The 27910-nt window shown below is 37.3% G+C and overlaps 1 long non-coding RNA gene across 1 annotated transcript; it reads left to right on the top strand.

The window, feature by feature from the left end:
* Positions 1 to 27910, top strand: LOC147652704 (uncharacterized). The gene is made up of 4 exons (XR_015288015.1): positions 1 to 138; positions 8305 to 8391; positions 18725 to 18799; positions 24283 to 27910. It is a non-coding gene; the product is annotated as an uncharacterized LOC147652704 (long non-coding RNA).

Consider the following 27910-nt stretch of genomic DNA (forward strand, 5'->3'; position numbering starts at 1 on the left):
AAAGGTGAGGAGACAGGGTCACTCTGGTCTATTCCCTAGACCACCCTATTGCTCCAGCAATGTATTGATTTGTGGATCTCTGCAAAGCAGACAGACCAGGTCAGAGATGTCCCTACGATTCTTTTTGCTCCCTTGAAGGTATGGATTTTTTCTTGTTTCACCTACTTTTTTCTCTATTTCACTTTCACTGTGTTTCAAGGCAGGAAGCTGTTAGTGTTATTTTAATTATTCTCCTTTTGTTTTAAATAGGACTTAATTTTTAAATAATTTGTGAGTTTGCCTACAGTGGCAAAATGCTTTTCAATTTGCTTCCAAAAAGAAATATTTGCTAAGAAAAAAAGTAAAATAGAAACTGAAGTGCTCCATCCTTTCCAAATGCAATGCTTCACTTTTTTTTTTACTTTTTTTTTTTTTTTTTAATAAGAGCACTTCATTTTGGAAGTGAATAGGGTGCTCTGGGCACGGGCACCACAGACCAATTTAGATTTCCTAGATTGCTTCAATAATCTGAAGAGTACTCCAGTAATTTTTAACTATTCTCCACCACATGCCTTCAAACCCATTCATTTTTTAACTGAAGTGACTACTTAGGACAAACTCTGCTGTTCATTTGAAATTGTTCTATTCTGCATACCCATAGACTTCAAATTCCAATATAGAAACTTAATACAATATTTTGCTGTAAGATTGTGTTACCACTTAATGCCATAACATTATTAGTCAACATTTTTTATGCACTGCTTCCTCTCTGAAGCAGGGCCATGTCACCACAGCCAATTGGCTGCAGGAGACCAACCCATAATTAGCCAAGACAGTCTTTGCATTTTGGATTTTTTCATCCCAGTCCTTCATCTGCATTCAGCCTTGAGATTCAGGTGTTTTTATGTCTTTTTAATCTGGAGATCAAAATGTTTTTGCAGATAGTCAAAACACATAGTACCTTTATGGCACAGATATTTGCAGTTTGGGTAGGGAGTGAAGTGCATCACTATAGATCTCACAGAGCATCATCGGTGGCAGAGGCAGGAAACAGTAAAACATGAGCAATTTTAATCCTTTTTTTCCTTCCGGTTGCATACACTCCTCTTGTGTTTTATAGGGTACAGCCCTTCCTGGCACTTTTACTACTGTATCTAGACTGTTGCTGTTCTTCAGGGAGTAGTTATATTTCAAACACCACCCCAAAGAAAAAAATCATGTGCTGTCTGTTGAGGATTTCATGCCCCAGTTCCTCCCACCTTTACCTTGCATATAATAACTAGTTATTCTAGTTCATATTTCTATAAAAGCACATCTGCATTTCTAAGAAATACAAGCATATTGTTCCAGGGAGGCTCTGTGCTGCCTTAACTAGTTAAGGCTTAACTGTAGGGCAGTGCTGTATACTTTGCAGTCCACCAAATGTCTCATTCAATCATGATGGAGCATTAAAATTATTGGAAGGCAGCACAGTTTGCATTCATCTACTGCTGGCATGTCTTTTTGCTAAATGAGTGCCCATCTTTCACAAAAGGTATAAAGAGGGTACAGAGAACACATGAACGTGCCCTGGACTGTGACCTCTGTGGCAGTCCCCTGGTGCTCCTGGAGAAACAGCGGCCCTAAGGCTGGTTTTGCAGTGTCTTCATGCTTGCAGGAAGTAGTTTGGTGATGTGTTAGCAACAACATTGCTGCGACACTAAAGCCAAAACCATGGCTTTTTTTATGTCTTACCATTTTTAAATGGAGGTAGAGAACACTATGTATACGTAGCCTTGGAGGCCAAAGCTTCTGGTGTGAATTAAGGATCTTTTTGGATCACTATGGTATGACCCTAATGGCAAACCAGACTTGAGACTTCGACTCCAGAATATGTCTCAAGTAATGTTGAATGTATTTTGCCATTTTCTTCAGCTGAAATTTGCACTTTTCAGCTGCTATTGAGAATTTAAATTAAAAAAAAAAATAGACTATCAGAGTATCAGTAATTGACAGGCAGAGAAAAATATTGTTAACATAAAGATGCTGTTGCCATTTAATAATTATTAATGCAGTCTGCATAGGAAACTCATGCTTTTTTTCTGGAATCTTGTAGACATAGATTTGTTCTGTATTTAGATATTTTCTATTCTCGTCTTACAAGATTTCTTTCTAAATTTAATGTTTCAAGGAAAGAAAGGGCTGTAGAGATAGATTGAGAATACAGAACTTGAACTTGTGTGGTATCAGGATTTCAGCTGCATGTTTCCTCTGTATGGCTGTTGCTCCTTGTTGAGAAGGCTGTACTGTTGTCAATGCAGCATTTCTTGAATGAAATGCTAACTTGGTCCTGTCCACTTGCAAAAACTAAAGATCTCCCAGGTTAAAGAGTGGTATCTTAATCAATTTCTGACTGGGAGATTGCATTCTCCATACTTACATTCCCTGAAATTTCAATTGGATGCAATCTTTTTCTTCACTTAGAGGCATCCTTTTGTATGTGTTAAGTGCTTGCTCTGTTTCAGGTCTGATAGAGCTGATTTTCAAGAATAGAAATTTCATCATATGCACAGACCTTTGTGGTCTTTTGAAAAAAATCTCCTATCTATTAAAGATATGCTCTCACTTATTTACTACAATATTTTGGCATTAATAGGAGAGAGGCAGAACAATGTTTTCACATAATTCAATTAATATTGGAGAAGAAATCAAGCACATTTTTCTTTCTCAAATAATGTTTCTAATGTTAGGGTTTGGGTTGTAGTAACTCAGTTAATTCCTCATATAAATATTAAGATATTATTATTGTTAAATTAAATTTTCTATCCATCTTTTTCTAAGATTGAAGACATAGATTCAGATAACAAAACACAATATTTTTCCTGTATGATTAGCTCTGCAGAACACAGTTTTCATTTAATATTTTTCTTTTTTTTCTTTTTTTAGTAATGTACCTCAATAGACATCAGTGAAGTACTGTGTAAAGCTCCAAAGTAAATGAAGCAACTTCTTAGGCCAGAGCTTCCTTCTGAAAGTTATATGTGGAGGCAGCATTTCCTAACATAATGCTGTATTATAATTCATCCTTGCACCTGTCCAGTTAGCAATAGATCCATCCAAGCATGCCATATAGTGTAGGAGGATTCCATTCTGCTAGATTAAATATTCAGTTAAACGAACTAAAGTGTCTAAGGGTGTATATGGCAAAATATCTCATTGAGCATAAGTTGAAGAGAGGAGGAGGGGATGAGCATGTCTACAACCCAGAGACAACTCTGTGCATTTCATTTTCCTTGTACTTGTAAATATACATAGGTATATTTTTCAATCTAACATATAAAATAGGAATAACCTCTATCTATTCTGTAGAAATACATTATTCTATATATCAAAACAAGAGTCATCTCCTCCTGCTGGACACATTCATTTACCCTGAAATATCAGAAGATTCAGAGTTATTAGGGGTCAGGTAGCAACTTCAATACAAAGAAACGGAGGATACTGTCTTCCAGTTTCTCAAAAATAATTAAGATATAGAGAAACTATACAAAATTAATCAACTTTAGCCTCCCAAATGATGCTTGAGTTTTAACTGTCTGCTCTATCTTTAACTGCCTCTCTGCCAGTTATGGTAACTAAATGAGGAAAACCTGATGGAGTCTATGCAGACTTTGAGATGTTTTCCACAGGAGAATAGTTTAAATGATACAGGTTCTAGCATGAATTTCCTCTTTGTCTCCATCTTTGAAAATACTCCAAACCTGACTGGACAAGGTCCTAACTAACCTGCTCCAGCTGGCTCTGCTTTGACCATGGGGTGGACTGCCTGACCCTCAGAGATCCTTATCAAACTCAACTACCCTGAGATTTGGTGACTGTCAGTGGTGAGAATGATGAAACTAAAGGGTAAAATGGAAAGTATTTCCTTGATTTAATTTTGTTTTCATTTTGACAGAGTCTGTTTCTCTAGACAGAAATGGTCCCATAAAGAGGAGGGAACATATGAGGTGGGAGGGAAACAGTGGGGGCAGAGAAAATGTGCCTCAGTGATAGGAAGAGGGACACAAGGTGGAACTAAAGCTCAGTTTGAGGGAAGCAACCTGATTGCAGAGAGGTGTGAGACATGGCCCATTTTGTCAGGCAAGGATTGTTACAGAAAATTTGGGAATCACTGGTCCATTACATTGATTTGAACCAGAGGAAAAATATATATTGGCAAAAGGAGCCTTTTTTCTTCAACTACCTTTTTGAGTGGCATAAGCCATGCCAGCAAAGGGATTCTTGCATGTATACAGAGGGTGTTGCTCGCATATCTGTATCAATTAAGGGTGTGATTTTTTTCATGCTTGTGACTGAAGCAGCTTTGTCAACAACATTTTATAATTTAGACCTGGCTTGAGAGCTGTCCTGGCTCTCAAGCAACTGCAAAATGTTGGGAATTTTAGAGTGAACTCCCATATTGTTGGCAAAGAAATAAAAGGACACAAGTGCAGCAGAGTAATTTTGAATAGATTTTTTTTTTATTGTTCACAGCACATAGAGAATTTTTTTTTTTGTTTGTTTGGAAAGGTGGTGACTGAAGAAGCAAAAATAGCAGCTGTGCAGCTTCATGGCAGGACATCCACTGAAATATAGGCTTTCTTTGTAATCAAAAGCCAAAAGGTTTCTGTTATGACCATATCCTCTCTAGAAAGGGCTTGTGATAGAGCTGGACTGTCAGACACTTCCATTGGAAGCTAAGTTTACACTGGTACAAAAAGCTGATAAACTGATACAACTTTCTGAACAAGATAAGTATAGAACAGAATATCTCTTTTGTAGATAAAATGGCATATATGTCAGGGGAGTTGCAGCCATAACAGTGCTGGTTAGGAGAGGAAAGTGTGGTTTCTTGCTCTTTGTCTTCTTCACAATCTTAATCAACTGCCAGGCTGGTGCATGTCTCTGTGTAATTTATTCCACTCTGAAAAAAACCCCAACTGTATTTGTGAAAGTCTTGTCATTTATTCTTAGAGAATCTTAGAGATCCCTGTATTTTGGTCAGAACAATAGCTCTGGCATGGCCAAAGTGATAACTCCAAGTACTGTGACATAACAGTGTTTAAAAGCTTGATTTCCCCAGAGGACAATCCTAAAATCCTGCTGATACAGAGAAGAAACAACCTTCCTTCCTCCCTCCTCCTCATGCTGGCTCTGGAACTTGTTTGATGCCCCAGCAAGCTGCTTCAGCTTACTAAACAGACAGAAAATGAATGCAGCAAATACCAATGCAGCACTTTCTGCCAGTTTAGTGAAATAAATTGGTTAGCTTAGAGATCAGGTGAATGCTCAGTGTCTCTGCAGAGCAAGAAGCAGCAGTGTATAGCTGAGAGCAGAGGAAATTATTGGGAAAATTCTATTTCTTTTCTCAGTATTAGACTGATTTAACTGTCTTGCCAAACTTCATAATGCTGGCGAGGTCACAAAAGGATTAATCAGTTCAAGAATGTCCATCCACACTGAAGTATGCATTTGTTTAGCTGATTCTGAATATCAGAGCTCTAAGGCTTGTCTGCACTTGAAAGTATTTCACAGTATGGCTTGACTGGCACTCTCCCATTCCTCTGAAGAGATGCAGTTTATGAGAGTCACTTGCTGAGGCAGCTCAAACCCTATTCCAGGAAAAGGCCTTCCTTTTGATATCAGCATTACCAAGTCTGCCTTAGGCTCCTTGTTGCCACAGCCATTTTGATCAGAAAAGGCTTTTTTTTTTTTTTTTAAGGCTTGTAATCAACAGAAATGCTTATCATTCTGGTAAAACAGTGAAATGGAGACCAAGTTAAAAGCAGTGTACTTGGAGTTCTGCTGGATAAGAAAATAAGCATTTCCTTGATCACACAAGGAGTTGTCTTTTAGATGGGGTGCTTAGCATTTAGCAGCGGACTGGTTACTTACAGAAACTGATGCAAGTTATTTTCTTTCTGAAAAGCTATTAGCTTTTTTATTTTTTTAATTTTTTTTTGTAAACTGGTAGACTGTCAGGCTTCAGATCAGTAAACACTGGGATTTTTTTTTAATTGCATCCATTACTTCACTGCTACATTTTATATTATGTATGCAAAATCTAACCTTCTTAAATTTTAATTTATGAAAAAAATAGAATACTCCAATAGAATACTTGGGCTAGAAGTCCAAATTGGGGTAAAAGAAACCTGAACAGAAAAACAATTTGGAGAATAAATGCTGGAAGGTTGTTTCTTTTGTGAGTCACACAAGCCTTTAGTAGGAAAGATCTTTAGTAGAGAGATGCCCCATGGCAGGGTAATATTTGTGAGTGCTGAAAGTTACACAGATATTAATACAAAGCCATATGAGCAGAGGCTGAGGCCTCTTGGTCTGTTCAGTCTGGACAAAAAGGACACTGAGGAGAGACCTCAGCAGTCTACAGCTTTGTTTTGGGGTGCAGACACTGATCTCTTCTCTGTGGTGACCAGTGACAGCACCCACAGGAGTGGCCTGAAGTTGTGTCAGAGGAGGTTTAGGTTGGACATCAGGAAAAGGTTCTTCATCCAGAGGGTGGTGGGGCACTGGAACAGGCTCCCCAGGGAAGTGGTCACAGCACCAGCCTGACAGAGCTCAAGAATTGTTTGGACAATGTTCTTGAGCACACTCTTGGGGATGGTGCTATGCAGGGCTGAGAGCTGGAAACAATGATCCTTGTGGTTATTTTTAAACTCAGGGTGCTCTGTGATTCTGTGATTCCATGATTCACTGCATGTCAGCAAATTTCTCCCTAACAATGCACAGTCCATTGCTCATTATTAGTTGCTATGTAGTATTCATGCATCTAAAATCATCCAGCACAGGAGATTTTGATCAATTTCTCTGTAACAGCAGTGACTAAATTTAGTGGATACTGTGCTTGTTATGAAGCAGAAGTTGGGATATTTCTTACCTTTACCAGAGGGGCTCTTTTAACCTTACCTTCTGCATCATAAATACCATGTGCTTAGAGAATAGGAGTCACTAGTAAAAAGCTGAAGCAAACAACCCACAAGCTGAAATGGTTGGATGAACTATTCAACAAATACCTATGAAAAATAAAAACAAAATCCATTTGCAAATTACTTGTTAATCAAAATAACCTGAATCCTTAACTGGTGTAATTTGTAGCTAACAGTTTGTGAAGCTGTAATGGGCAAAAAACACTTGAAAGGAATGAAATACCATGGCTGATTTTAATTGGATTTTTTTTTTTTTTTACTATTAATGCACATAGAAATATTAATTTGGTTCTCATTATGAGTGAATTAGCTGAAAAAATATTAGGCAGTGAAGCTATATATATAAAATATGTATGTATATATATATATAGATATATATATAGATCTATATACACATATATATAGATATAGATATATAGATAAATATATATATATATATATGAAGTTCTATGTCTTGTTTGGATATTTTCAAACCTAATGGCCCCATTAGCTGGTGCAGCAGAGATTTATGGTTCCAGGCACTTAGAGAACCTCCCAAAGTCCCTCAGAGATAATTTGTGATCACACTTCCCAAAGCCCTTATTCCCTATCAGAGCTGACAGATTGTCACTGATTCATTTACCAGGGCAAAACCACCCTTTGCCTGTACCTTCAGCCATGTGCATCCCAAAACAGCAGTTCCCAGGCTGTAGACATCCCCCAGGAGTTTTGCACAAGGGTATAGCAAGAATTCTGCAGAGAGTAGCTGAAGATTATCATCTTACTACATCTGGGTGCTTGCTCTGAAGACGAGAAAGTTGAGTTCATAAGTCTGGGAAACACTAGATAGGGACCTGTTTCTCAGCCTTCCTGAAATCTGAAGAGTGCTATCACAACCACCCAGTATGTGCATGCATTTAAAAGCTTGTATTGTGAATCTTATGGATATGCTAAAGAGACAAAAATGCCCTTAATAATATCACTCTGGGTGCCATTTGAACAAATATTTATGTGGTTGTCTGGCAGATGAGATCTTTGGAAGTGTAATTACCTGCTGGCTGTGAAAGCAGAACCTTTATTGAGGTTGGGATGTTAGGATGAGAACATGCTCATTCAAGGTTTATTGAATAGTGTGTGAATCACTGTATTCCAGTCTTTAAGATTTGCCCTGAATCACTATTGAAGAAATAACCAAAATGGAGTAAGCCTCATTGTAAGATGAAATTGTTCTATTTTTCACAATCTCTTCAGTTTCATTTAATCTGTGTTTTCCTGTTTGGTGTAAACCCGTACTGTTTTTCTAAGACAAGGATGGGAACTGCAGATAAGAATATGCACGCTTTTCTTTTTTTAATTTTTGTTTTATAATTTTTTTTTCCCTTAGGACTGCTGTGAAGTTACAGTCGCAATATAAAGATGACAAGAAGTTCAAGACAAGATAAAGGACCCCAGTGAGATTGGACACTGAGAGGTGCACCAGACTTCCTCCTTTCGCTTGGCACTTCTCTTTTTATTCTTTGATTAAAGTCTTTTTCCTTTACTTACATCCTCCATTAAGATGTCTCAGTGTCATTTAGGGTGTTAATTGAGAGGAGGTTTAAGCTCATCAAGGCGATTATAAGTGATAGTTAAAAATTTCTATATATGGCCTATGCTGGAATCAGCACAGTAGGATGCCATTTTTCTTTTATCTAAGTGACATTGGTAATAATAGATGAAATTATTACTAAATCGCAGCTGCAGAGATGATATCATGATTTTTTTGTGTAATCTTTGATGAAAAATTAATTTTTGAGAGGGATAATTTAAAATGATTTAAATAGTATTATACTGAAGTCCTTACTGGTAATTAACACCAATCTTGTCAGAAGTGAATCCACTTTTGCAGCTGTTTCTAAAGATACCTACAGTATTTGTAACTTTTCTGGGAGTGAAATTATAGTGTTTGGACTTTATTTTTACTGCATAAGGACCATTAAGAGAAAGGGATGTTAATAGAGAAGGCTTTGTTCCCCAGCAGGGCCAAAGTCTATTTCGCATTTTCAGTGTTTCTCTGTGCGTGTATTTAATTAGCTATGCTCAGCATGTAAGCAGAGTTCAGTGTATGCAAAGTAGACTTTACATGGTATTTATATGTATGTATTCGCATGCCAGTGTACACACAGATATGTATATCTTTATGGGTTAGCTATATAAGTATACACAACTTTATTTGCGAGGGTTTTAATTGGTTGAACAGATGGCTGATCAGAAATGCTTCTTCATCTTCATCAGTGACTCGTCTTTCTTTCTTTGCATCGACTTTCATCACAGTGGCAAAAAAGTGCTCTAACGAGAAACAGCTGAAAATAGATTTTTCTTTGGTACTTTCATCATGCTTTAAATGACAGAAGTGGATTTTTTTGTCCTATATATAAAGACCTGCAGGAGAAGGTTAAAAAAGGAAATATAGTGAAATCTAAATAGAAAAATTTGAATGAGAATATGGGAGAGCCTCAGATTATTCCTCTTATCTTCGTATTTTACTTTCTTCTTTTTTAAAGTACATGCTGATTTTTGACAAGATATATAGTCGTGGTTATTCACGCCAGCTACAGTACCTGCCAATCAGTTTTTCTTTTCCTCGAGTTTGGTGCAGAAAGGGGGAGGGAGGGACAGAAGTTGAAAGATGACACAATGGCTTAGAGGACTGTTACTTTAGGTATTCATTAAAAAAGGAGTTACATGGCCAGCTTCTGCTGTTTCCGCAATTTTATTATATTCAAATCAAAGTCTGACTTCTGTAGGCTTTATAAAGGAAACAATGTGCCTTATAAACAGAGTGCAGGGTTCATGTAGGAGTGGTTCACTTACAAGCAGATTCATGGCTTGAGTTTATGTATAGATATGTGAATAATCTATCCCATTTTTAATTTGAAAGAATAAGTTATCTGCTTCCTCCCCCCCTCCCCCCCCCCCCCCCAGTGTTGAGGTCTTTTGCAAACAGCTTTTTTTTATTCTTTTTTATTCTCTGAATTCCTGTGGATATAGTGCTGTTGTATCCATTTTGCAAATTGGTAAACTGAGGAATGCCTTGACAGGAAACTGAGAAAATCATACAGCTAGCTGAGAGTCAAAAGCAGAAGTAGAACTCGGGTATTCTGCTCTCCTCTCCTTTTTCTCCAGAAGCAGACCAAAACCCCTGGAAATGGTTTACAAAGGAAAAATTACTCTTCGCGTATTTAACTCTGTTTGAACTGAATGTGAAAGAAATACTCCACGATTTCAATGAAATGACCCGGCTTTTTTTCTTAGTAGAGCCTAGTTTTCATAGGCTTTCTCCTCATAAATGGAGTCAGCAATCTGCCCCTGTGCCCAGTGCAGCTGAAGGACCATAGTCCTTGCCAAGTGTATGGGGGGGGCCCAGAGGAACAAAGAAGTGGTGAAGCCTGGTGCTGCACACTGAGGTTTTTCATCAGAGGGAGCAGCAATAGAGGAAGACTAACATTTTTCAGGACTGCTGGGATGGGTCAATCTAATTCAGATTCTTTAGAAATGAAAAGAAAAAAAAATATGTAAACAAGAAAGTTCTGGAAGTTAAAAATGCATAGGGTGCAGTAAGTACCTCACAAGCATGAGATATGGCAAATTTTAAATTCTCTTATTAAAAGGCTTTCTGAGAGGGAGATTGAAAGTAGAATTCAAGGATAAGTATACATGAGCACCATCTGGCTCTGTAGTTTCTGTTCTTTAGACTCGGACAGTCTGGAGATAGAGAAGACATTATTAGGATTATCTCCTCACAGTTTTGATGCAGCTGCTCATGTGATTAAAACAGAAGTCAAAAGTTGTACCGGAATTTTCTTTTTCTTCCAGAACAATTACTGCAAGGTAAGGATGATGCTTGTGTTCTGGAAGGAGAAAGAAAAGATGCTGGGAATAAGAACAGCAGCTTCAGATTTTTTGAGCCCTTCTTTTCAGATTGTGACCCCTTGTTTGCAGGCTTTGAAACCCTGATAGAAATGGTGTGGGTTTGGGAGGAGGTAATCTTGGCTCAGGAGGTCCGGCAGATGGTGTTGGCAAATGGCACTGCAGGCTCCTGCAGCGTGGTGCAACACTCTGGAGGTGGGTAGGGGAGCAACGAGGTTGTGGGAAGCAGCTGGTGGCAAATACACTCAAGATGGCTCCAGTGAGCAACCCCAAAGAGCCTGGTAGGGTGGAGAAGGAGCAGAGTAAAGCTCAGAGCAATTGAACCAGCACTGTGGTTGTGTCCCTCTTCAGGAGGATGTGTGCAAGGTGAAGGTCAGTAGCTGACAGAAACGTGGGTCATGCAGTGCTGTCCTCCTTGCCCTTACCCTTTGTGGGATAAACCTTTCTTTTCAGAAGCTGAAGGTCTTAGAACCCAGAAAGGCTGACATTAAAAATATCTATCTTCATGACTGGAGGGACTCAGCTCACTTCTATAGTAAATCCATAGGCTCTCCACTGAAGACTGTGCCACATCCTTATGAATGAAGGGTACCTGGGAGGTGGGCAGGTGGCTGAGCTGCTTTTCTCTCCCTTTCTTTCTATTTCCCTCTTTTAATATTAAAGATGACCAAAATAATCCAAGAAATTAATATTAACATTTTCTGCCTCCAAACAGTTTAGTAGCACGGATGAGGCAGTTCTTTCTAGTCTATTGATGCTGACAGTTTTCAGCTAGAGAAGATTTTAGGTAGTACTTGGGGATAAAGCAATAGGATAAAACTAAAACCAAGTCAAGAAACTTCTGCTTTGATTTTTGATTTTTGATTTTGTTCAAATCAAAAGGGAGGTGAGCAGAAGGGAACCTGCAGCATTTACTCATCAGGTAGCACCAGCTTGGAGCTCTACTGTTATGGGTATGAGTTTGTGAGAAAACAGCTTCACACAACTTTGCCCATGCATCTTCAGCCAGAGCTGTAGTATTTTTCAGAGCTGTGGACCTTTACCTGCAAAGTCTTAAAAAACATGATTAACTTAGTTTTATATATATTGCAAAATGATTTTCGACAACAGTGAAAACAAGCAAGAAGAATGACACTGGTTTCCTAGAGCATTTCAGTAAGGCTCATAATATCCCTGGTTAGTATTTACCTTGCCTTCCTATCTCATCATTATTGTCTTTTAGTCCTTAAGTGTGTCTTCTTAAGAAGTGGCTACAAAGTGAGTGGCTACTAGATATTCAGACATGGGGAAAGTACACAAAAAAGCACTCTTGGTTGGCTGAACAGGACATCCTCGCTGCAGTCCTTGAACTGGAGTCCATGCCAAACATTCTATGCTGTTGCTTCCAAGGTGGACAGATGGGGGCCTTAAAAAATAAGACAAGATTCTCCTTTTTTGCCAGTGTCTAAGCATGCTGTCTCCATACCTGTTCCAGGTGTTGATGTAAAGGTGCAAGGTGACTCTCTTGCACATCATGCATAACTTGCTCAGTTAAATGGAATTGAATATGAATTGTCACATCTTTTGCTGTTTAAAAACAATGTTATGATTATTCAGTCCATTTATAATTAGAAAGATGGGCTATTGGTTAAAAAAGTCCTTAAAACTGAACTTCTTGAGATCATATCTCCATATATTAGGAGGGTTTGAGGGGCAGGGGCATTTAAATAGTGATTTAAACATAAACAAAGAAAAAGTGAATGTGAGTATAGATAATGTTTTCGATATTTTATTAAATGTAAGAAGGCTTGACAATTGTGGGTTGGGTTCTCCTACCCCTCCCCCCCTTCTCCCCCCCACCTTTTTGTTCCTTCTCTTTTCTGTTATATATCTAACTCCATTTACTATGATCTATGCCTGAATTGCTGGTGAAATTATGATATCATAACAGTCAAAAAGATAAAGGGAGGAATGAATCAAGGAAAGTAAAGGAGTTTTAGTGGTAATTCATGGTACATTTTGTATTTTTCTTTTGTTAACACTACTGAGCAGTACTGCAGTATAGTAGTATAACCTTTTGGAGAGGGTAAGTTTAAAATCCTTCCCCATCCTCTTCAACCATGCGGTCTTTTTATATCACTAATCAGTTCAGTGATTAAAATACAGGAAAACCAAACTGAAATTTAAAAATAACTAAAGAAAAATATCCTCTAAACCTCACTCAAGTAACAGGAATAAAATAAACCTTTCGGCATTCTTCCTTCATTCTTCATGAAATATATGCTTTATAAAACTATCTCCTGGTAAATTATTTGTAGGTCACTTTTTAAAAGCTCCTGAGATAGTAATGTATCCCCTGAAATGAAGAGACATATTTTTTCTATTCTTTATATGAGACATGCTTATGCTTTAAAAATATTTTTGCAATGAGTTTAAAGAATGATAAAGATGTTTAGGTATATTTGGAGCCACAGCACTTTCCAGTGATCTGAGCTGCAGACACAGAAAAGTGCAAAAACAACCTTGAAAATGCTTTGGCAGACTTCACACGTTAATCACTGCAGAATGGCTTCAAAATTAATGAACAGAATGCAATTGTTTCTGTATAAGTGCCTCACTCTTGGATTTAAGTGAAACAGAAATTCAGTGTAGTAGTTTTCAAGAAAATGATTAACATTTACATTTATCAGCTGAAAAGCCCCAAAATGTTATAAAAAGGCAACTTTTGCAAAGTAGAGTACTTGCCTCCCTGGTAATAGGCAGCTCTTAGCTATCTACAGTCAGCCTCTTTCCCTCTCCCCTTCCTTACCAGAACAATTGTAAGGCTGACAGTAATGCTAAATTCACGTATGTTTTTCTTCTTGTTATGCCATTAAGATGAATCATTTGCAGTTACACGATATTGCTTCCTTCTTTTTAAAAGTATTATTTTATTTCACAGTTGTACTCTACTTTTTAGCATACATTTACTTTATTTGTTATTTTTTAACTTCAGACATAGTACTAAAATCTTATTTATTCTAAGGCATTCAAGAAGAGAATTTAAATGCATCACAGGATAGGTAAGATGTACCCGAACACTCATTGCCAGCTACAGTCCAAAATATTGTTGTTCATTGTTCCCTTCTACATATTCAAGAGATACTTGATCAAAATGTATAACAAACATGAAAACATATAAAAGCTTTGAATTTTCTATGAGGAAAAGAAAATATGGAAAAATAGTATGATATTGTACTCTGCTTAGGGACACTGGTTAGGATATTTATGCTGGAGAAAATAGCAAAATGCAGAGAGTCTGACTAGTTTCTTGGAATCTTATGTTTAATACTTCTTCAGTATGGAAATCATGCAAAATTACTTGAAAATGGCTGTCAAGTGTTTGATCATAGCAGTATAGAATCCCCTAGAAGAAAAGAAAAAAATCCCAGAAAAGTTTTGAGAAGGTTTGAATATCAAGTAACAGACTGGGCTGCTGTCTTCATACTTCTGGTGCGTTTTTAACTAGGCTACCTTGTGTTCTTTTCTTTCCTTTCCAAACCCAGTATTTAAAAGTCCCATATGGCAATAGATATTGCTGGAATAGAATGCATACTGTTCTGGAATCAATTTTATCTGAGTTAACTTTCTGTATTTTAGAATGCAGATGAAATATTTTTCCTTCTCTACATTTTCTTTTGACCTGGTCCTTGTACCCTCTCCATTGCCTTGCCTGCAGCCCTCTCAATGGGTATTTATGTATTATACAGAACTTTGTCAATCCTGTACAGCTATAGAAGGGGCAGGGGGAAGGGGAGTAGTATAAGAGTCATTCTGCCCAGTGGCGTATATGCTTAGATAACAGACAAAGGAGGATTGAAGGTGACATACTCTGTGTGATAACACCAGACCAGACCCATTAGGTATGTACTCTTCATTAACAGGACAAGGATGGGAAAGAATGTGAATAGAAAAAGCAGAATCTTGCTTGGAACTTGTTGATGCCAGAAGCATTATTTAACTTTTGAAGAATGAAGTTAATGTTTAAACTTAATTTTCCCTTGTGATCTGAACTGATGACTCTGCCTTTTACTCATAGCCCCTTATCATAGGAGTCTACTCGTGCTCAAGGTCAAGGAAAAGATATGAACAAGGATACTGTTAGGGAATAATCCAAAAACGTGCTTGTTTTACTTCATATCCTGCTTAGCAGAGACTCCACTGCTTGTGACTGACAGCTCTTTTCAACCATTAGAGATTTTGTGTCAATAGGTCAATAGATTTAATATCCTGGGGATATCCCCTTCAGATTGCTGATCGGCACCTTACAACAGCCAAAGGCCTGACCTCAGACCATTTTCAGATTTAAACTGAACCAACTGGATGTCAAACTAGGACTTTGGGAGACTAATCAGAACAAGGTGCATGGTCTGGTAGTACAGCCATGATCTGAACTGGGCAGATGTTGAGTTCACATTCTGCAATAAAACTACAGACAAAAGAAAAACAAATACAAATACAAATACAGACAAAAAAAAAAATATTCTTGAGCTGTTCTTTGCTGAAAAAAGGTGTTTGCAAATCTACACTAATATCTACAATTGTGCCAAAGCTACATACATTTGGAAAACAAATTGTGGGGAACTACTTATTTATTTCTTAATGTATTTTTAATAGTGGTTTTGATTGATATGGAACATAAGCCATGTGAATACTCTCTTCTTGTACCTGATGTCATATAGAAACTTCTTTCTGTAATGTAATGTAATAATACTAGTGACCAATGAATCATAAGGTCTGAAATTTTCTTCCTATCCATATTTATTTCAAAATATTTAAAAAGTGATTATAATTTCCAGTTTTGTTGAGAAATCCTTAGTCTAGCCAGTTTTTAACTGGAATCAACACATAAGTACAGACATTTGTCAGATTCCCTTTCTTATGGTTTTCTTTTTTTTGTTTGGGTTTGGTTTGGTTTGGGTTTTGGCTTTTTTCTCCAAGGTGACATTTGTCTTCTGGCTCCTTATTGTAAGCCATCTGATGGTGATTTTGAGATTGCATTTCCACAAGTTTTAGGAAAATAAGTGGAAAATTAGAAAGGGGTTACCCACATCAATTTCCTGCTGAGAAAGATACATTTCTGTAAGCTAAAGTACATTATTAGTCAGCTGACAGTACACATAGATTGAGACTTTACCAATGTCTCAGCTATAGTAAAGGCTTCAGACAGCTTGAACTCCATGAGATATAGATAATAGAATCACAAGTCAGGAAGCCATAAATTTCATGAGTTGTATATCACACTGTTTTCTTTCCTGAGTCCAAAGAAAGGTCTTGTGCAGGGTCACCAGAAGCTCAAGGGTGTGTCACTAACAGCTTGATGGGAATTGGAGCTCTTAGAACGAGCAGCACTGTCACAGGAGGATGTTTTTTTCCTGTTCCAAATGGATCTCCAGAGCTTCCATACACTAATTAATGATGGAGGCTGCTGTTGTGGGAAAACAATATAAAGGCCCAGATTTTCTGCTGCAGGCAAAGAGCAAGGGGTGCTAATTGGGAGGGAGGTGTGAGCAAAGATGCCACCTTGCACTGACTGATCATTAGCCAGCTTTGTCCCTTGCCATGAGTTAGAGCAATATGAGGGTGACTGTAAATTATGTGGACTGTTTGTGGCACCAAAGGGCCATTATGTTGGCTGGGCCATACTGTGTGTCACGTATACTTGCCAAAGTCTGTATTTTATCTGCTAGGGAGCAGAAGTGGAGAACATCATACTTTGGTTTTGAGAAAGGCCTAAGGACTAGTTTGGACAAGTGGAAGGAAACATTAGGTAAAAACCTAAGCTCTTAATTGAGATTTCTGCCTTGACTTAAATCTTCAAATGTTCAGGTGCTTAGAAACTAAGGACTCTTTGCAGGAGGAACTGAATGGAAAAGAAGCTATGTCTGAATATATATTAGTGCTTCAACTTCTACTACCAGACTGTTGCAGGTAGTCCATCTCCAGAGCATCCTATGCAATTCTTTAGGCTGCAGCTCCAGAGCAAAATCAAACTTCTCAGATGATTTGCTGTAGAAAATCTCTTTTGAGCGTCTGCAGTGGCCTTTTGACAAGCTCCTATATGTGCTGGTCTTCCTCCCTGTTAGCTTTCTTACAGAAGTGACAGGATTTGCCCAATAGATATGACCAATATATATAAGTCAAGGGTAACATGAAGAGGTAAAAGGCAAAAAAGGAAAAAAAAAACAAAACCAAAGGCCAGTTAAAGATCTGGAGGTCTCCCTTTGAGTATGATTTATGAGATCTAACAGAAATGTGAGCTGTCCTGTCAGCTTTGAATTTGATTTTTTCCTGATCATATTCTATTGCAGAGAGTCAGCACAGAAACAGAGTTGTTACTGTTCCTGCACGTTATGGTACTTTGGCACTAGGCCACTCCATGCATACATGCCAAGATGCTTTTATAAAACCATTAAAAAAAGCAGTACTAATTAGATATTTAGAGGACTAAAAATCCTGAAGATTAAAATGCCAGTAAAGCAGTTATGACCACAAGTGTGTTTTACATAAGTAAGCTCATAAAGGGTTTTCTTCACTGTTGAAAGCAAAAATTATGAGCCCCATGTTTCTTTCATAGTAGAACAGGTTAGACTATTAAATGCTTTTTATGCGTACTACTATTCAATATATTTTTTTTTTCATTTATTATCTTTTCTCACAGTCATATTTAAAGGCCCCACCATCATATTTGTTACTGCTCACACAAAAATATAATCTCTACCTTAAATTGCTTGCAATCTCTTAACCTTTCAGTTTAAAAATGTGTTGCAAGGCACATTTTAAGGAAGCAGATAAATACTGTCAAAGATTCATGTCTCATTCAGAGAATGAATGTGGGCATGATCTGAAAAGTTTTATTTAAAATTGTTTGTTTTCATGGAAGTTTCCATATACTGCAAACTTCAAAGTTCCCTAGCCTTAACTGAGCAAAAGAATGTGTCGGGGGTGAGGAGGCCTACTGTGTCATAAATGGCTTGGAGAAGATAAAGGTGGAAGAAATATTCAAGGAGGAACTAGGGGTCAGTCAATGCAAGGAGAGGAGAGCAATATAAAAACAAAGAGAGAACAGCTGCTTGTACTTCCTCACAAAACTTTGAGTGCTAGAGAATATTGTGGGCCAATAGGAAAAATAGCTTCAAAAACGATCAGAGAGTTGTGTAGATCGGGATGAAGTTACCGTGTCTTTTTAGGATTATCAGACAAATTGACCTGGTGTAATGGCCTAAAATGAATCTGTAAGTTGTCCAATGGATGTAGGGAGAGAAATTTAGGGAACAACCATTCTACTTCATTTCATCCCTAAACATCTGATACCATCAATAGTCTAAGGCGGGGTACAAAGGCATTTGTTTGGTCCAGTTTAGTAGCTCTTAAACACAAAATAAAAACTGTACTGATCTCAGATATTGTTGTGGCTGACATGTGAATAATTGCAATAAAGTTTGGTCTTTTGGTGTACTCTGGATGCATTTTAGAGACTCTAGTCTAAAGCTGAGGGGTGGCCTGAGAATAGAAGTGCTAACCTTTCATTGCAACTGTAAGGCACAGCAAACACTCCTGCCACATGACATGAGGATGTAGTCATGGATCTGTTCCATCCATCCTCCTTTCCCCATTTAATTTTTTTCTATATCCACACATACCTTCTCTGGTTCAGAGTAAATGTAACTTCCTTCTGAAATATGGCAATGAATCCAGGAAACTGGACAAAGCGTTTCCTTGTAGCAACACTTGGCCACAGTCTGTATTAGACTGGTCTTCCATCTTTGTGCAGAATTGACAGGTCCAACAGGTCTAAGATTGGTAGTAGATCATCTCTTGGCTTGTTTGGGCAGTATTTGTTGTATGTTACCAACCAGCTCGTGCTTTGGTTTTAGAAAATGAAATGAGAGGCTGACGATGAAAAGAGTCCATTTTTCCAGTTGTGTGCAGAGTACAGCAGAGAAACAAAGGTGAGTATATTTCTGTTATGTGTCCTGATTTGCTGCTATTCTGTTTGCTATTCAACTAAATAACCAAAATGCAGAGTATAACTTTTGTCTGGGCTGTGGTGATTTAGCCTTGCCACATTTGCACTTCCACACTATCAGGTGCACGTGAACACAGGCACACACAGACACACATACAGGCACAGAAAAGGCAGGGGGAGAGGAAGGAAATTACATAATTATGAGAGTAACAGAAAATGAAACAATGGGGTTATGATATTTTTACCTACGTAAAATTTACCTACGTGTGTGATTCAGAGACTCTTTGCTTTAAATGATATTTATCATCAATGTTATCCTGTGTGGTTATCTCTCTGTTTTGTTCCTCAGATTTTGTAATCCTCTTTGAGTTGATACCTTGTTTTCTGTAGCTGCAGGGTATAATATAATAAAAATGGTATGCATCCATCTGTAAGTTGCACTTAAGCTGATATGAACTGTGTGTACATATACATAATATTTTTAGATAATATATAAATGTGATACATATATATATATATATATATATATACATAAAGAAATTAATACTTTGATGTATTTAGCATCTTCAACTAATTATACCTTACAGTCTCATGTTAATTCCCATTTGAAACATTTGGCACTATTCCTCCTAATTCATTTATATTAATGAGGGGAGGATCCTCTGAGCAATAATCAGTTAAAAATCATGACTAGCTTTGTTAATAAATACCAGATTGGTACATGATACTGTATTGGCTTGTCCTTAATTAGGAAGCACTGGAAGGAGTACCAAGAGGGAAATACTCATAAATTTTTCTTTTAAAGTCTAACTGCTCTCTTTCTGGTATTTGCATCTTTGAAACACAGAGAAAAATGATAACTTTGAAATATTTTAATTTTCCTGCACTTAAAACAGCTTATATTTAATTAAGATATACATTTGATATAGAAGTTTTTCCAGTCAGGTCCATATGAGGAAAGAAAAATCAAAAAAAACCATCAGCAACATTGCTAAGTATTAGGTAATTGAAATACTTAATTTAAATATTAGAAAACTGGAAGTTTTATGAAGCATTTGGGGAGGCTGGATGGCTCAGGGAACTAGTAATGAAATAGTAAAGTCTTCATTTCTAGGTGATTGATTGCAATTGCATCTAGGAAAGGCGAGGAAGTCGTTCCTGTAAGCCTGTGTGCAGCAGTGGCTCTGCTATCAAAGTCTGGTCTTACCCTCAGCTGGCACTCCAGGAGTGAATGGGCAGATGTTAGCAGGGACAGGCATTCAATATCTGTGGATTCTGAATTTGCTGGAATAGTAATGGCTAAGTTTCTTATATACTCAATTAATTTCTCCTGACTTTTTAATCTCAGAATCCTTTAAAGTGGCAACTTTTTCTGGCATCACTTACTGTGATTTCTTTCCCCTCATGTCTTCTAAATACTTAACATCACTGTGGGCTTGCCAATGTGCAGTCCACTGGTGCTTGTTTATGCCAAATACCTCCAGCATATTTATGCTTATTTTTTATATCTATTATATTTATAATATATATTATATTTATAATATATATTATCAGTAACCAGTATTATGAATCTGAATCTGAATGAGTTATTAATACAAAGAAAGGGTAATTAGAGATGCTGAGTTTTTGAGATCTACCGACCAACAGAATGGCAGGCACTGACAGCCCTGTTCTATGCAACAGGGAAAACTGAAGTAATCTCTTTTTCTTATCAGAATCTTTTGAATAGGTTAGTGCTTTGAAGCCTGCATCATGCCTGTGCTGATCTGAGCTGCAGCAGCACTGACCATGCTCCTGCCAGGACAGTGCTGCGGGAGACAACACAGCTGGAGAGAACAAGGCAGTAAAAGCCTGTTAATTGTTGGTCAGATGGGCTTCAGGGTCACCTGAAAGGGAACTGGGCTAATATTGCTTATACACCCCCTTGATCTGAAACTCTATTTCCAGCCCACTGTGGCACATCCTTACATCCTTGCAGGCCTTCTTTCCTCCACCCATTTGTTCATGTCTGTACCTCCAGAAGAGAAGCCCCTGCACTCTGACGTTCACGGTGGTGGGGGCAGTGGGAGGGTTAGCTGTGGGCAGGCATTTGGCACATTTGTGCTTACTCTGGCTAAGCACTTTTGATCTGGAAGGCAAGAGATTGTCCTGTAGGGCTGTCAGTTTGTGAAGCTGTGCCTTCTTTTTCCCCTCCAACATTTGTTTTTCCAGTCTGTTTATCCTGGAAGCAGTCTGGGGCAGACATTTGTTCTTACATAGTATTCATGGAGCATCTGACACAGTGAACTGGACCTTCCTTTGGACCCCAAAGTATTGCTGAACAGTGAAAAGTCCTGACATGGTAACAAGAGGAGAAAAACCTTGAGGTCAGTGTGCAGAGAGGGGAGGGACAGCACCTTCCCATGTGAGTGAGAGGAATGATCTCCAATGACAAGCCCATTGAGAGGGGTGGGGTGGGGACAAAGTCTTCTGGTGTAACTGTGCTTAGGATGGACAGAGCCCTTGGCTGGTGGCATGGGATGGCAGACCCTGGGCACTGCAGGAATGAGTAGAGGCAGGACTGTGAGAGGTAGAATTGCTATACAATGAAATAGACCTGTTTTGAGAAACTAGTTTTTAGACATTTACCTGTATCAAAGTTTCTCCAAATATTTCTTAGCCCCCACTACACCTTCTCCTGTTATGTCTTTTCAACCTCTGTTGTCTTTACTCACACTCTCTTTTCTTTTTAATGATTTCCTGTCTCTTGAATCAATAGTTTAGAAATGCTGCTCTGTTTAGGATCAGAAAGGTCTGAGGAGATTTTTACTGAAAGCAAAAAAACTTTTTATGGGACTGGGTTTTGTCTCCTGATATATAACCAAATCTGATGTCCTGCTTGCCTCCTCTTTCACTGGTGTGGAGACACGACATCAGTTTTCTTTCATGTTGTGAAGAAAGACTGGGAGAGAAGTGCCAAGGGGTGAGGGAGAAGAGGGATTTTTGGAGCTGGACAGTGTAGGTAGTTGTTCCTCTGAGCACTTCCCAGCCTAAGCATCTACCTGAATAATCAGTAATGTTTATGACTAAAGAAATACACTTTATTACAGTCCCAATTTCAAACTCTTTTTATCAATCCTGAGCAGAAAGTCTTACTGTTTGTCAAAAAAGTGTAAAAAAAAAACCAAATTGGGAAATTAATTAGCTTTGGCTATCTTAATTTCTCATATGAAAGATAAAATATTTCTAAAATAATAACCTCAAAACTGTTTTAAAAAAATCCCTTGACGGGATCCTTTTATATTTACCAGTGATAGAATGATAGCAAATGTATATAAAACAGCTCCTTTCAGATGCAGGTAAGCTCCTATTGAAAAGAGATAAAATCCTAACTGTTTATGCCTGCGTTTGATGATAGTGCAGTTGAGTATTGTGTTATTTAATAATGTATTCAAGCACCTGTTTAGAGAAGGTATATTCCACTATGGTCCAAAATTAAAATAACCCCATTACTTTTCAGGGTTTCATTCATAATTCTTGTATCATACTCTGATTAGAGTATACATTGAACCTCAGATGAGCATTACCTAAGGCACATTGAGTTAAATGCACTGTATAAACTAGGCACAAACCACAAAGCTACCTTTAACTTGCACAAAACAGCAAGTGGAAATTGATTAAAATATGCATTTTACTAATATAACGGCTGGTCTCAGTATAAAAATTAATTAATGCTAATAGTACACAATCAAAACTGCTTTTAGAAATCTTCTTAGAACATTAACTAAAATGTTCATCTTTTTAATGCATTTGACTGAACCTCTGAGACTAAAAGCTTTGCTTCTTCCATGCAAATGTGAAAAAAAAATCACAGTCTGAATTTTCAAGTGGTTATTTTATAGCAACCTCCCCCAGCCATTTGCTTTTGGATTTCTTGTTAACCTGAGCCTGGTCCCAGGCCATGTGTGAGGTTGTACTATTAGCTACTACAGATTAAGGTGGCAGCCCTGGGAATCGAGGCCAATAACATATGCAGATTGAGCCACAGAGCAGAGAAGGAGATAACTAAATGAAAAAAGGGGAAAGGGTACTGTGTTTAAAGAGGCAGCACAGCAATATTCTAGGCTTTCAGCTCACAGTTTTTCTGAACATAAGGAGTAAATATTTGTCAAGGAAAAAAAACACAAAAAAACCAAACTGAAACAGTCAACCTTCAGGACACTCTCTTCCTCTTGGTTTGTTTGTTTTTTACATTTGGGCAAGATATTCCATTTCACTGAGATGAACTTTCCTCAGCTGGTTTAATTTCTAAAATATAAAACTTTAAAGGGTCAGTTCTGCTGGCACATCAAGGGTCTAATCCTCTGGCTCATGAGATCTTGCATTGTGAGAGGGGCTTTGGTGTGGCCTCAGACTCTGAGCCTCCAAATCAGGAAATCCCTTTGGATAGTATCAAATCTGTCTGTATCATTGGTGCATATCTCCAAGAAAAAAGCTTTAATATAAGTTTTCAGTTATTTAATAATAGGAGTGGGTTTTATACACCCTTTTTATATGTATATAAACATAAATATATATATAGAATGGCACACACATTAGCATAACTACATATATATATAAAAACTTCTATTTATTCACAGGTACTGAGTTGTTATCTTTCTTGTGTTTGTCCCCTCCCTTCCTGTTCCATCTGACTTTGCTCTCTATTTTTTTCTGTTTCTCTGAATATCCCTCAAGCCTTTCTGAATTTTAGGTCTGATTTTCCCTCATTGCTTGAGGTGCCTCTGCATCTTTCTAAAGGTGCCTAAAAATCAAAAACCTTGTTTGGCCTTAAAGACATGCTACCAAAACCTGCAGAAACAGCAACAGTTTATATTCTAATATGTATTTGTCTGGACCTTATCTGCCAAGAGCTTCAACAAGAGTTCTCAAAAACCTGGAACATTGACATATATAGTTTTTCACTGGTGCATCACCCATCAGATTTTTCCCATTTACGTTTTTAGCAATGGTTGCAATGAAATTTTATGACATCACCAAAAAACACAGCCAAACAAAAAATAATCTTCCTTTTAATGATGCAAACATAAGCAAACCTCTCTCTTTGTTGATGCATTTAGCAATCTGGGCAAACAGGAATCATAGATTCAGTTTCCAGCTCCTACATTTATGGGGAAGTTTGCTTGGACTCCTCATTTGTCAGCTTCTCATCTTCAGAGGAAAAAAAAACACAACTTGTTTCTCCTTTGCTCCTTCTCTGTTTTGTGAAACTAGTTTTGGTTAAGTTTTACATTTCCCTAGAGAAACTCAGGGAGTTGCATTGAGAACAAACAACCTCCTGTCTTCAACAGCTGCTCCCTTCTGCTTGTGTACTGTGTCAGCTTCACAGTGGCCAATTTGCCATCTTCTCTGTTTTGCTTTGGGTACATATTTCATTGCCCTTTACTTTCTTTACAGGTACAGCATATTGTCTTTGTTCTCTTCTAGGCTTACAGTGACCTGGGCCATCTGAGTCACAAATATCTGTCACTGCTGTCACAGAGATCCAAAGTGCTGCTCCTCTATGGAAGGATACTCTCAAGGCAATCACTGATGCTGTCTGTTCTGTCTGTTCCAGGCTTTTTTCCACTCCTTATACATTTTAATAACCAAACCATTAACATACAGAAACATTTTATCATAAGCCAGGTGAGAGGTAGCTAGAATATTTTTTTAAAAATTTTCATTTATTCTAAGTTTCAAAGAAAATTTAAAATTACAAAATCTCAACAGATGACTTAAGGAGACATTATTAATGGGAATATTAAATAATTAAAATAAAACCTTTAATGTAATCGCACAAAGTACTCATTCACCCTTCCAAATAGAGTGGGTAGTTATAAGTTTTGAGAGGACAGATGGATGTGTGCAAAGCCATCTAGCTTCCTGGGTAGCTCAAGAAATCAGTAAGCTAACTAGAAAGACACAGATAACTGGACCTGTGGGATACTCAGGGCTAAGTGATCCTAAAAGGAAGACATGTTTCTTTCAACAGTATTTACAGTCACACATTAGAGAAATTGATAATCATTAAGAATTATCCTTAAGGAGAAAATACAATCCATGGTTACATACTTGAAAATTTCTCTCTGGGGAAGATGAATTATTGGTAGTCCTGAGAAAGGCTCCTTCCTTTTCATTACTTCAGAGCACACAGAGATGAAGTTGTAGGTGATGAACAAGTCTAAAAGATTGGTGAAAGCCCACTGTGATGGGGTGAGCAGCAAGGGTGGCTTGAATATATTTGAGAACTGCTAAGACACTCATTTGCTCTTCCAGTTACATAAAGCAAGATTGCTAATAAGTACCTCAATTTAAGGAAAAACTCTGCTTTAAAATAAGTGCTTACAGCATAGGTACAAGGAAGAAAACATTTGATCCAGGGAAACCCTGTACAATGTGGATTTTATTTGGAAGTTTTCCTCGATCATATCACAACAAATTACATAAAATCTAATGTAGGGGTAGATTACCAGGGAAAATCATAGGTCCATCTAGTATACTGTCTTTTAGAAGAAGCTTGTAGTGGACATTTAAAGAAAGAATTTCAGAAGAAATCAAATATAGACTCTCCTAGTATAGTATTCCAGTTTCTGGTAATGTGATGTGCAAGGGGATTCTGAGCTGAATGGGATATCTGATGTTGAGAGACAGACTTTTCTTTCATGGTTTCCAACTGTTCTCTGAAACTAGTTATGTTAGTAGCATCTAAAACATATTCTTCAAGGACTTCTACTGTTATATCTAAAAATACTTCCCTTAGTTTGTTCTAAATCTGATATTTGATATTTTGCTTTGGACAGTTAATCCAAATTACTTTGTCTTTTTTTTTTAATTATAATATCTAGTATGACTTATGATTAGTTATATTAACTTCAGGGTTTTTCCTTTGTGTAGATTTGCATTTTATGTCACTTGCCCTTTCATCACTCAAAGAAAAGAAAGAAACAAAAATAAATATTCATCATAGACTGACTATCCTGGGAGGACACCATTTGGTGAAAAGTATTGTTTCTTTCTGAAAAATTAATGAGATTATAAATAAGAGTTGAACACACTTCTTATTTAAATGTGTTTTCCAAGTTTTTGTTTGAAAAACATGTAACATCCTTGATAGGAAGTAAAGATCTTTGTGTTACAGTGCAGAAAGATGTGCAGATGGTAGGGGAAGGTGCCAGCTAAGGTTCAGATGATCTGGTCATGGCCACACAGCTGTGCAGAACTCTCCATCCAGAAAGAATCAGGAGGTTGGTCTGAGAAAGACCAAAGGTGTTAGTATTTTTTTATGCTAAAAACAAAAATAGAGGAGGAGAACTAGTCACAATTTTCTTCATTGCTTTCAACTTTTAAAATTAAACATTCACAGTTTGTGGTCAGATACTTGAAGTACATATAGATGCTTCTGTCCTCACCTGGAACTGTGGGTGCTTTTTGACATGGCAAAATATGACGTTTTCAGTTTAGCACTTGCAGAATAATTAAACAATTAAATACTAGATTTCATATCAGAAAGCATTTTATTACTTTATTTTGCTTGAGAAAGCAATTGATCTGTTGGAGAAGCAGATAAAGTATATACAGTACATTGTTATTGGCCCTATACTGTCTAAAGTTCTAGAGAACACTTTATTTTCAATTTTACTGAATGTGTTTTCATACAACATAGAGTGTTACTCGTGCTGCAGTGCACAATGTCTCAACATATCCATATGCTTATAGGTCTCACAGTCTCATAGTCAGGTGTAACAAACTTATGGATTCTATACCATAATATTACTTGCTTTGATATTTCATCACAGACACGACAAACTGTTTACAGGCATCTTAACTTGGCATTCTACAGATAGCTCTTTCTCCTGTTTACAAACAAGTTACATTACTGTAATGATTCTGCAATTACATAAAAAGATTACCAGACCACTTGAAAATCCCCTACTAGCATTCTCATTTATATTAGCGTACCATTCTCAATTAGAGTAATATATGTCTGATGATTCACTTTACTGCAAAACTTAATTTGGATTCCTTGTTAATTCACATTGTGTCAGTGTTTAGCACCAAATATTAATAAATGTCTCTGATTTTTTTTGCCAGAAATAAAAAATAAAGTTAATCAGACTGTTTTGTGGAACAATTTTTATGTACCAAAGCTTATTATTTGATTGCTGCAAAATAACCCACCTTCAGGAGGCACAGCACATCTGGTTGATTTTCTGAGAAGGGATAAATAAATTTCTATGAGTAAATGGGTAACAGTGTTGGTCACAGAGACATCGGTGGCATCCAGAAGTGATCATCTCATTGCAGAGGAGAAAGTAAAGAAGAGAAAAAAGTAAAAGCTGCCCTCATTTGCAGAAAGTTATCTTTTCAAGCTGATCATTAACTTGCACTCAGGACAAGCTTTCCATCTGCCCTCATCTTCAAAGCCAAGTTATTATCATGGAAGCCACCAACAGGCTAAGGAGGGAAGGAATTTAAAAGTTTGTGAGAAATGTATTTTAAAAATCTGTTTAAGACAATGTGAAAAACTGCTCACGTACATACAAATAGGTGAAAATTCTTTTTCAGCTTTATTTACCTGAGAATGAATTTCAGTTTGAAGAGGCCTTTATGTCGTTTCAGGCAAAGCACCTAAGATATAAGCAATTTTCAACAAGAGTACTACACATTTGTCTTTATAACAATTTATATGTAACAGCTTTTATGCAAATGATGCTAAAGTGGCACCTTTTTTCTAAATTGGACATTTTTATGGTTATAATTTTCTTCTGTAATAACAGCAAAAAATGGTTGTCCCAGTGGAGTTGAGCATTTCATCTCTAGTGCTGTTTTGTGAAGTTGGAATGACAAGTTTCTTTCATTTGCACAAAGAATGACAAAAAGAAGTATTTTTTGTCATTCTTGTCTGACTTGGTTGAGGCAGTTACACTTGGAAGCAGCACCAGTCCCCTGACACCAACCTTTTCTCTGCCATCAAGAGTGGTATCATAAAGTCATAATAAAACTTAAAGGAACTAAAAAATATTGCATTCTCTCTGTTTCTGCTCTTTGAAGGACATAAATCACTTTGTTAGTT

Source organism: Cyanistes caeruleus, chromosome 6 (genome assembly GCF_971803275.1).
Source record: "Cyanistes caeruleus chromosome 6, bCyaCae1.hap1.1, whole genome shotgun sequence".
Classification (NCBI taxonomy): domain Eukaryota; kingdom Metazoa; phylum Chordata; class Aves; order Passeriformes; family Paridae; genus Cyanistes; species Cyanistes caeruleus.